Here is an 8,265-nt window from a genome sequence, read left to right as displayed (position 1 = left end):
TACCTTAGACCTTCTTATTGACGATGAAACACAGAAATTGCATCCGAATTTAATACAAAAGGCACAATGCCGACTTAAGTACAAGATGACTGACACTCTAACTTTCTATGATTTGAGCCTCTCCTGTGAGTCCAGTTTCAGATTCCGATGATTCCCTTCAGGTTTACTGTATACTATGGACCTTCTTATTGACGATAAACCACAGAAATTGCATCCGAATTTAATACGAAAGGCACAATGCCGACTGAAGTACAAGAGGACTGACACTCTAACTTTCTATGATTTGAACCTCCACTGTGAGTCCAGTTTCAGATTCTGATGCTTCACTTCAAGTTGACTGTATACCTTGGACCTTCTTAGTGACGATGAAACACAGAATTTGCACCGGAATTAAATTCAAAAGGCACAATGCCGACTTAAGTACAAGAGGACTGACACTCTAACTTTCTATGATTTGAACGTCTCCTGTGAGTCCAGTTTTAGATTCCGATGCTACACTCCAGGTTTACTGTATACCATGGACCTTCTTAATGACGATGAAGCACAGAAATTGAATCGGAATGAAATTGAAAAGGCACAATGCCGACTTAAGTACAAGATGACAGACGCACTAATTTTCTATGATTTGAACCTCTCCTGTGAGTCCAGTTTTAGAATCCGATGTATCACTCCATGTTTACTGTATCCCTTGAACCATCTTATTGACGATGAAACGCAGAAATTGCATCCGAATTTAATACAAAAGGCACAATGCCGACTTAAGTACAAGAGGACTGACACTCTATGATTTGAACCTCTCCTGTAAGTCTAGTTTTAGAATCCGATGCTTCACCTCAGGTTTGCTGTATCCCTTGAACCTTCTTATTGACGATGAAACACAGAAATTGCATCGGAATTAAATTCAAAAGGCACAGTGCCGACTTAAGTACAAGAGGACTGACACTCCAACTGTCTATGATTTGATCCTCACTTGTGAGTCCAGTTTTAGATTCCGATGCTTCACTTCAGGTGTACTGTATCCCTTGTGCCTTGTTATTAATGATGAAACACTGAAACTGCATCCGTATTTAATACAAATGTCACAATGCCGACTTCAGTACAAGAGGACGGACACTCTACCTTTCTATAATTTGAACCTCTCCTGTGTGTCCAGTTTTATATTCCGATGCTACACTTCAGGTCTACTGTATACCTAGGACACTCTTATTGACGATGAAACACAGAAATTGCATCGGAATTAAATTCAAAAGGCTCAATGCCGACTTAAGTACAAGAGGACTGACACTCTAACTTTCTATGATTTGAATCTCTCCGGTGAGTCCAGCCTAAGATTCCGATGCTGCACTTCAGGTTTTCTGTATACCTTGGACCTTCTTATTGACGATGAAACACAGAAATTGCATCCGAATTTAATACAAAAGGCACAATGCCGACTTAAGTACAAGAGGACTGCCACTCTCACTTTCTATGATTTGAACCTCTCCTGTGAGTCCAGTTTTAGATTCAGCTGCATCCCTTCAGCTTTACTGTATACCTTGGACCTTCTTACTGACGATGAGACACAGAAATAGCATCCGAATTTAATACAGTAGGCACAATGCCGACTTAAGTACAAGAGGACGGACACTCTACCTTTCTATAATTTGAACCACTCCTGTGAGTCCAGTTTTATATTCCGATGCTACACTTCAGGTCTACTGTATACTTTGGACATTCTTATTGACGATGAAACACAGAAATTCCATCGGAATTAAATTCAAAAGGCACAATGCCGACTTAAGTACAAGATGACTAACACTCTAATTCTGTATGATTTGAACCTCTCCTGTGAGTCCAGTTTTTGAATCCGATCCTTCACTTCAGGTTTACTGAGTCCCGTGGACCTCCTTATTGACGATGAAACACAGAAATTGCATCCGAATGTAATACAAAAGGCACATTGTCGACTTAAGTACAAGAGGACTGACACTCTAACTTTCTATGATTTGATCCTCTTTTATGAGTCCAGTTTCAGGTTCCGATGCTTCCCATGACTTTTACTGTATACCTTGGAACTTCTTATTGACGATGAAACACAGAAATTGCATCTGAATTTAATACAAAAGGCACAATGACGACTTAAGTACAAGAAGACTGACACTCTAACTTTCTATGATTTGAACCCCTCCTGTGAGTCCTGTTTTAGATTCCGATGCCTCACTTCAGGTTTACTGTATCCCTTGGACCTGCTTATTGGCAAGGAAACACGGTAATTGCATCCGAATTTAATACATAAGTCACAATGCCGACTTAAGTACAAGAGGACTGACACTCTCACTTTCTATGATTTGAACCTCTAATGTGAGACCAGTTTTAGATTCCGCTTCATCCCTTCAGGTTTACTGTATACCTTGGACTATCTTACTGACGATGAAACACAGAAATTGCATCCGAATTTAATACAAAAGGTACAATGCCGACTTAAGTACAAGAGGACTGACACTCTAAGTTTCTATGATTTGAAACTCTCCTGTGAGTCCAGTTTTAGATTCCGATGCTTCTCTTCAGGTTTACTGTATACCTTGTATCTTCTTATTGACGATGAAACACAGAAATTGGATCCGAATTTAATGCAAAAGGCACAATGAAGACTTAAGTACAAGCGGACTGACACTCTCACATTCTATGATTTGAAACTCTCCTGTGAGTACAGTTTTGGATTCCGATGCTTCACTTCAGGGTCCATGTATACCTTGGACCTTCTTTTTAACGGTGAAGCACAGAAATTGCATCGGAATGAAATTCAAAAGGCATAATGCCGACTTAAGTACAAGAGGACTGATACTCTACCTTACTATAATTTGAACCTCTCCTGTGAGTCCAGTTTTAGATTACGTTGCTTCACTTCAGGTTTACTGTATTCCTTGGACATTCTTTTTGACGATGAAACACAGAAATTGCATCGGATTTATATTCAAAAGGCACAATTCCGACTTAAGTACAAGAGGACTGACTCACTAACTTTCTATGATTTGAATCTCTCCGGTGAGTCCAGATTTAGATTCCGATGCTTCACTTCAGGTTTACTGTATACCTTGGACCTTCTTCTAGACGATGAAACACAGAAATTGCATCGGAAGTAAGTTCAAAACTCACAATGCCGACTTAAATACAAGAGGACTGACAATCTAACTTCCAATGATTTGAATCCCTCCTGTGAGTCCAGTTTTAGATTTCGATGCTTCCCTTCAGATTTACTGTATACCTTGGACCTTCTTATTGACGATGAAACACAGAAATTGCATCCGAATTTAATACCAAAGGCACAATGCGACTTAAGTACAAGAGGACTGACACTCTCACTTTCTATGATTTGAACCTCTAATGTGAGACCAGTTTTAGATTCCGCTTCATCCCTTCAGGTTTACTGTATACCTTGGACTATCTTACTGACGATGAAACACAGAAATTGCATCCGTATTTAATACAAATGGCACAATGCCGACTTAAGTACAAGAGGACTGACACTCTAACTTTCTATGATTTGAACCTCTCCTGTGAGTCCAGTTTTAGATTCCGATGCTTCTCTTCAGGTTTACTGTATACCTTGGATCTTCTTATTGACGATGAAACACAGAAATTGGATCCGAATTTAATGCAAAAGTCACAATGCCGACTTAAGTACAAGCGGACTGACACTCTCACATTCTATGATTTGAAACTCTCCTGTGAGTACAGTTTTAGATTCCGATGCTTCACTTTAGGGTCCCTGTATACCTTGGACCTTCTTTTTAACGGTGAAGCACAGAAATTGCATCGGAATGAAATTCAAAAGGCGCAATGCCGAATTAAGTACAAGAGGACTGATACTCCACCTTACTATAATTTGAACCTCTCCTGTGAGTCCAGTTTTAGATTACGATGCTTCACTTAATGTTTACTGTATTCCTTGGACATTCTTTTTGACGATGAAACACAGAAATTGCATCGGATTTATATTCAAAAGGCACAATTCCGACTTAAGTACAAGAGGACTGACACTCTAACTTTCTATGATATGAATCTCTCCGGTGAGTCCAGATTTAGATTCCGATGCTTCACTTCAGGTTTACTGTAAACCTTGGACCTTCTTCTTGACGATGAAACACAGAAATTGCATCCGAATTTAATACAAAAGGCACAATGCCGACTTAAGTACAAGAGGACTGCTACTCTCACTTTCTATGATTTGAACCTCTCCTGTGAGTCCAGTTTTAGATTCAGCTGCATCCCTTCAGCTTTACTGAATCCCGTGGACCTCCTTATTGACGATGAAACACAGAAATTGCATCCGAATGTAATACAAAAGGCACAATGTCGACTTAAGTACAAGAGGACTGACACTCTAACTTTCTATGATTTGATCCTCTTTTATAGTCCAGTTTTAGGTTCCGATGCTTCCCATGACTTTTACTGTATACCTTGGAACTTCTTATTGACGATGAAACACAGAAATTGCATCTGAATTTAATACAAAAGGCACAATGACGACTTAAGTACAAGAAGACTGACACTCTAACTTTCTATGATTTGAACCCCTCCTGTGAGTCCTGTTTTAGATTCCGATGCCTCACTTCAGGTTTACTGTATCCCTTGGACCTGCTTATTGGCAAGGAAACACGGTAATTGCATCCGAATTTAATACATAAGTCACAATGCCGACTTAAGTACAAGAGGACTGACACTCTCACTTTCTATGATTTGAACCTCTAATGTGAGACCAGTTTTAGATTCCGCTTCATCCCTTCAGGTTTACTGTATACCTTGGACTATCTTACTGACGATGAAACACAGAAATTGCATCCGAATTTAATACAAAAGGTACAATGCCGACTTAAGTACAAGAGGACTGACACTCTAAGTTTCTATGATTTGAAACTCTCCTGTGAGTCCAGTTTTAGATTCCGACGCTTCTCTTCAGGTTTACTGTATACCTTGTATCTTCTTATTGACGATGAAACACAGAAATTGGATCCGAATTTAATGCAAAAGGCACAATGAAGACTTAAGTACAAGCGGACTGACACTCTCACATTCTATGATTTGAAACTCTCCTGTGAGTACAGTTTTGGATTCCGATGCTTCACTTCAGGGTCCATGTATACCTTGGACCTTCTTTTTAACGGTGAAGCACAGAAATTGCATCGGAATGAAATTCAAAAGGCATAATGCCGACTTAAGTACAAGAGGACTGATACTCTACCTTACTATAATTTGAACCTCTCCTGTGAGTCCAGTTTTAGATTACGATGCTTCACTTCAGGTTTACTGTATTCCTTGGACATTCTTTTTGACGATGAAACACAGAAATTGCATCGGATTTATATTCAAAAGGCACAATTCCGACTTAAGTACAAGAGGACTGACTCACTAACTTTCTATGATTTGAATCTCTCCGGTGAGTCCAGATTTAGATTCCGATGCTTCACTTCAGGTTTACTGTATACCTTGGACCTTCTTCTTGACGATGAAACACAGAAATTGCATCGGAAGTAAGTTCAAAACTCACAATGCCGACTTAAATACAAGAGGACTGACAATCTAACTTCCAATGATTTGAATCCCTCCTGTGAGTCCAGTTTTAGATTTCGATGCTTCCCTTCAGATTTACTGTATACCTTGGACCTTCTTATTGACGATGAAACACAGAAATTGCATCCGAATTTAATACCAAAGGCACAATGCGACTTAAGTACAAGAGGACTGACACTCTCACTTTCTATGATTTGAACCTCTAATGTGAGACCAGTTTTAGATTCCGCTTCATCCCTTCAGGTTTACTGTATACCTTGGACTATCTTACTGACGATGAAACACAGAAATTGCATCCGTATTTAATACAAATGGCACAATGCCGACTTAAGTACAAGAGGACTGACACTCTAACTTTCTATGATTTGAACCTCTCCTGTGAGTCCAGTTTTAGATTCCGATGCTTCTCTTCAGGTTTACTGTATACCTTGGATCTTCTTATTGACGATGAAACACAGAAATTGGATCCGAATTTAATGCAAAAGTCACAATGCCGACTTAAGTACAAGCGGACTGACACTCTCACATTCTATGATTTGAAACTCTCCTGTGAGTACAGTTTTAGATTCCGATGCTTCACTTTAGGGTCCCTGTATACCTTGGACCTTCTTTTTAACGGTGAAGCACAGAAATTGCATCGGAATGAAATTCAAAAGGCGCAATGCCGAATTAAGTACAAGAGGACTGATACTCCACCTTACTATAATTTGAACCTCTCCTGTGAGTCCAGTTTTAGATTACGATGCTTCACTTAATGTTTACTGTATTCCTTGGACATTCTTTTTGACGATAAAACACAGAAATTGCATCGGATTTATATTCAAAAGGCACAATTCCGACTTAAGTACAAGAGGACTGACACTCTAACTTTCTATGATATGAATCTCTCCGGTGAGTCCAGATTTAGATTCCGATGCTTCACTTCAGGTTTACTGTAAACCTTGGACCTTCTTCTTGACGATGAAACACAGAAATTGCATCGGAAGTAAGTTCAAAACTCACAATGCCGACTTAAGTACAAGAGAACTGACACTCTAACTTCCAATGATTTGAATCTCTCCTGTGAGTCCAGTTTTAGATTTCGATGCTTCCCTTCAGATTTACTGTATACCTTGGACCTTCTTATTGACGATGAAACACAGAAATTGCATCCGAATTTAATACAAAAGGCACAATGCGACTTAAGTGCAAGAGGACTTACACTCTCACTTTCTATGATTTGAACCTCTCCTGTGATACCAGTTTTAGATTCCGCTTCATCCCCTCAGGTTTACTGTATACCTTGGACCTTCTTACAGACGATGAAACACAGAAATAGCATCTGAATTTAATACAAAAGGCACAATGCCGGCTTAAGTACAAGAGGACTGTCACTCTAACTTTCTAAGATTTGAACCTCTCCTGTGAGTCCAGTATTAGATTCCGATGCTTCACTTCATTTTTACTGTATACCTTGGACCATCTTATTGACGATGAAACACAGAAATTGGATCCGAATTTAATCCAAAACGCACAATGCCGACTTAAGTACAAGAGGACTGACACTCCCACTTTCTATGATTTGAAACTCTCCTGTGAGTACAGTTTGAGATTCCGATGCTTCACTTCAGGTTTCCTGTATACCTTGGACCTTCTTATTGACGTTGAAACACAGAAATTGCATCGGAATTAAATTCAAAAGGCACAATGGCGACTTATGTACAAGAGGACGGACACTCTATTTTTCTATGATTTGAACCTCTCCTGTGAGTCCAGTTTTAGATTCCGATGCTACACTTCAGGTTTACTGTATACCATGGATCTTCTTATTGACGATGAAGCACAAAAATTGCATCGGAATGAAATTCAAAAGGCACAATGCCGACTTAAGTACAAGATGACTATCACTCTAATTTTCTATGATTTCAACCTCTCCTGTGAGTCCAGTTTTTGAATCCGATCCTTCACTTCAGGTTTACTGTATCCCTTGGACCTCCTTATTGACGATGAAACACAGAAATTCCATCCGAATGTAATACAAAAGGCACAATGCCGACTTAAGTAGAAGAGGACTGACACTCTAACTTTCTATGATTTGAACCTCTCCTATGAGTCCAGTTTTAGATTCCGATGCTACACTTCAGGCTTACTGAATACCATGGACCTTCTTATTTACGATGAAGCACAGAAATTGCATCGGAGTGAAATTCAAAAGGCACAATGCCGACTTATGTACAAGATGACTGACACCCTAACTTTCTATGATTTGAACCGCTCCTGTGAGTCCAGTTTTAGAATCCGATGCTTCACTTCAGGTTTTCTGTATCCCTTCGACCTTGTTATTGACGATGAAACACAGAAATTGCATCAGAATGTAATACAAAAGGCACAATACCGTCTTAAGTGCAAGAGGACTGACACTCTAACTTTCTATGATTTAAACTTCTCCTCTGAGTCCAGTTTTAGATTCCGATGCTTGACTTCAGGTTTCGTGTATACCTTGGACCTACTTATTGACGATGAAACACAGAATTTGCATTCGAATTTAATACAAAAGGCACAATGCCGACTTAAGTACAACAGGAATGACACTCTCACTTTCTATGATTTGAACCTCTACTGTGAGTCCAGTTTTAGATTCCGATGATTCACTTCAGGTTTCCAATATACCTTGGACCTTCTTATTGACGATGAAACTCAGGAATTGCATCCGAAATTAATAAAAATGGCACAATG

The sequence above is a fragment of the Schistocerca americana genome, unplaced genomic scaffold, assembly GCF_021461395.2.
Source record: "Schistocerca americana isolate TAMUIC-IGC-003095 unplaced genomic scaffold, iqSchAmer2.1 HiC_scaffold_16, whole genome shotgun sequence".
Classification (NCBI taxonomy): Eukaryota; Metazoa; Arthropoda; class Insecta; order Orthoptera; family Acrididae; genus Schistocerca; species Schistocerca americana.
This window is presented reverse-complemented; position numbering follows the sequence as displayed.